Source organism: Eriocheir sinensis, chromosome 8 (genome assembly GCF_024679095.1).
Source record: "Eriocheir sinensis breed Jianghai 21 chromosome 8, ASM2467909v1, whole genome shotgun sequence".
Classification (NCBI taxonomy): Eukaryota; Metazoa; Arthropoda; class Malacostraca; order Decapoda; family Varunidae; genus Eriocheir; species Eriocheir sinensis.
In genome coordinates this window covers 24,323,345-24,327,217 of record NC_066516.1, presented here as the reverse complement: position 1 = coordinate 24,327,217, position 3,873 = coordinate 24,323,345, and positions in this window count along the sequence as shown.

The following is a 3,873-nucleotide window of genomic DNA, read 5'->3' as shown; positions in this document are numbered from 1 at the left end:
TAAAGTGCCATTACAATACAAATGAAGCGGCAGAGACCTGCCCTAAACTGTGCGCTCAGAGAGAGGGCTGTAAAGTGTGTGTGTATGTCATGGGTGTGTGTGGGGGGGTGGGGGGGGGGGGGGTCCAGTTACTTTGCCGTGTACACGGGAGTAAAATGTGTCCGTGCCATAGACATACCTCACTTCATCAGTTCCGTGCTGGTGAGGCTGCAGTCTGCAGATCTGAGTCTCTTATGATATATATTATATAGGACTTAGATCATGAGGTGAACCACGTTATCACAGGGTAGGTGTAAAATTGTAGGCTACATACATACATATATAAATACATACATACATACATACATGTTTGTGTGTGTAATTCAGCCCCCCACGCCTGGCGTCGCGCGGGTTGGCAGTGCACATGGCCGGCAAATCATTGCCGCGCGGGAATTAATCCGTGCGGCAAGCGTGTGAAGGGCCACATTGAACTTCATTGATTTCTTAAGCCGCGCGGGAAAAAAAAACGCTCGTGTGAAGCGGGCCTGAGGGAGCCCAATTTTTTAAGGCCCCCCCGGTAACCTCGCTTAGGCCGTGAGGGGGCCTGTGGCTTTCCTCTCGGTCCCCGGCCTCTGCAGGAAAATTGTCAGACTTTCAGAAATGTCTAGACGAATATAAAGTTAATATTATGTTGGTGCTGAAAAACCGACATTTAAAGATACGTTTTGTACATTACTACATGCCAGTGATTCTTTTTACGTCTACGCTAAAGTTCCCCCGTACGATGGGAACTTCTAAAGCGAACTGCCTAATTACACTGTAAAATTACAATAAACATTAAAGGGATATTAAACATGCACGAGCGCCAGCTACTCCCGGTGAGATAAATTATATAAGGAAGGCGAGGGGGTGCTGTAAGCATATAGTCGTACGAGCCTGGGGGGGCTATACATAGCCTCCCCCCAGATTTGGGCAGACAAAGATTTTTTCGGGCAGAGTGGCCATTTAGCACCCTAACAGGACTTAACTGGCGGCTCGTGAGGCAAATCCGGTCCTTGAGTGGTTTTTCATTACTTTGTCAATTTAATACTTTTAATTTTCCTTATACCACTGTAACATTTTTCAGTAACAGCTGTTATTTGTTTAGTATTACATTAAAAAAAATATAGCTCTTATCCATTACTCAGCTACTGATACGATGACCAGAAGGAGCGGCGCATGCAGATGTGTTAATTAACTTAAGGCATCCTCGAGCGTCTGAAACTGAGCCAGACTTGCATGACTGAGGCACGGGAAGGTCAAATTGTTAAAAACACCTAGTAATTATATATTCAAACATAAGCATAATGGAATAATGGCGAAAACGGGACACGGAACTGAGGAGGGTTATGTGGTCACGCCTGAGCCAGCTGTCATCACCACGGAGGACCAACGCCTCACCTATCGAGGAGGGCGGTGATGAATCAGGTGCATCCTGTTTAGAAACTCTTGGGCCTGGTCTTGGTCATGTTTTGAGAGGTAACACGAAAAGGACGAGAGGGTATCCACTCTCTTACGATAAGTTTCGGTTAGAATTATAGTTAAATCTAAACTGACCTCATCTACAGGGAAACAGAGTCCCCAACAGCCTCGACACCTCTCCGACTGAGGGGAGTCCTCCAAACCTTCTACGGTACCCTTGCTCTGTGAGCTGTACGTTTTTAGAGTACGTCAGCATTACTTTGAACGGGTTTCCGTCTTGGGGAGGCTCGATGTGTTCCCGCGCCCTCTAAGGCTACCTCTCAAATAAAGATTAGACCAGAACAAGGCTTTCTAAATAGGATGTACCTGATCTATCCCCAACCTGTTGAGGTCCTCACCTGCCACTAACCTCTCATCGGCACCACCAAAATCTCACCCGCACCTCCTCGAAAGGATCCACCTGGCCCGTGAACCCACAACGAGCCGCCACAAGGAGTGTTGGATCCCTCAGCGGCCGCCCGGAGGCTGCAGCGAGGCCCTCTATTGGCACGCGGGGTCTGTTAGTGTCCGGGTCTTATGGAGGTAGTTTGACACCCTTTTTTGTGTGGCGTACTGGCGCGGGACACTAACTCTGGCCTGTGACGAGTGAAAGTCGAGGCTAATGCAGACAGGAATGGCCGTGTGAGTGTGTTACATTACCCTGAAAATAGGTGAGAGTGAAAGAGGTGGGTTGAGCCGCAGTGGCCACCGCACCCACCCAGGAGGCACCCACAAGTCGGGGCGAGTGAGCGAGTGAGTGCGATTCCGTGTGAGAAATCTTCGCCAGTGATGAGAAGCTGGGGCAAGGCGCTAAACTGTGTACGCGTGTGAGGATTTTAAGTGTGGTGCTCGTCCCTGTCGCTGCTGCTACCGTTATCATCAGTGAGCTCGACTCTGCCGCCGTAGTTAGCCAAGGTAAGTAGGGAGGCTCAGATCTATCTACTGTTAACTGCTTATAGTGAATGAGTGCCGGTGTGTCTGCTGTGCGGGCCGCTCTGCTCTGGTCAGGACTTTTCCTTGTAATAACTTGTGGAGGAAAGGCCAGTCAGGGGAGTGATCAGGTGCACACACAGGCCACCTCAAATAGTCCTCCACTCATCTCTAAAATGGTCATTGTACAAGTGTTCCCAGGCATTTGCAGACATGTAATTTCATTGGAAAGTGGATAAATGTGTAGTTGTGCTCCACCACTATATTACCATTTTTACTGTGAACCATAGGAATAAATCGATTAGATACTCACACATACTCATTAAAATATATGCAATCTAACTAAATTGAACATAATTGGAACTCATCTTTTAAGCTTACAAACAGTTTATGCAACCCTATACTAGTTACTTCTTTCTACATATTTAGTTAGAAAAGTTTATACTGCTTTTACATGTGAGGCATTCAGTACAAACACAGTTAAGTTGAATTGTGAACGAATGCCTCAGAGGAAGCCTTTTGCATTAACTTTTTTATTTAATAATCAGAGCACCCTGGATAATCAAGGTGTCCACACAATTCAGACTAATTTTTCACTTATTATATATAAATATAATTAATGCCCTATGGTATGAGTGCTGTGCTGGAAGATGTGTGAGAGAGGGTCATTCTTGAGAATGCAGGCCACAACACTACTTTTTACTAAAGATAAAGTTAGGAGCATACACTGTGAGTGGATGTGGCCTTGGTGCTACCTGTCCTGTTGTCCCTTGACCCTGTGGTCGGCAAGAATTTTGGGACATAGGGCAAGTGTAAGATTGGGTTACCATAATTAACCTTCTCAAGGTTTCACTAGGTATCCATATATTGACCTGCATGAAAGGAAGATTAACACCTGGATGGACTGTGCGTTGACTGTCCAGGCTGGGAGTTGAACCCAGGTCCGTGAATTCCTAACTAGACGCACTGAGCACTATACCATGCATGCGTGGTTGGTGGTTTATATACTAGGTATTGAAGTCGAGAGTGTAAAGGAGACCATGCAAGCAAAGAATATGCTAATTGGTATATTTTTTTTTTTTTTTTTTTTTTTTTTTTTTTTTTTTTTACGTTGTGGTCTATTGCGCTGGTAGGCTTCTTCCCGGTGAATCCTGATGGTCGGCCCAAGGCTTCTTCCCGGTGGGGCCTGATGGTCGGCCCAGCCTGTTCTGGCTCTGGTGAGTGTTTACAGTGGCGCCATCTTCTGTTGGCCCATGGTGCCCTCCTGGAGCTCATCTTTAATCCTAGAATCTAGAGTCCGGGTTGATAGGTGGTCTTCTGGACAGCATGTGGGTAGTTTTAAGCCACTCGGCGGCGGCTGAAAAATCCCAGCTTGGTGGCACCGGGCGGGGATTGAACTCGCGTTGTCCTGAACGCGGCGCCGTCACGCTATCCATTCACCCACCGCCTGAGACAGAACAAAGT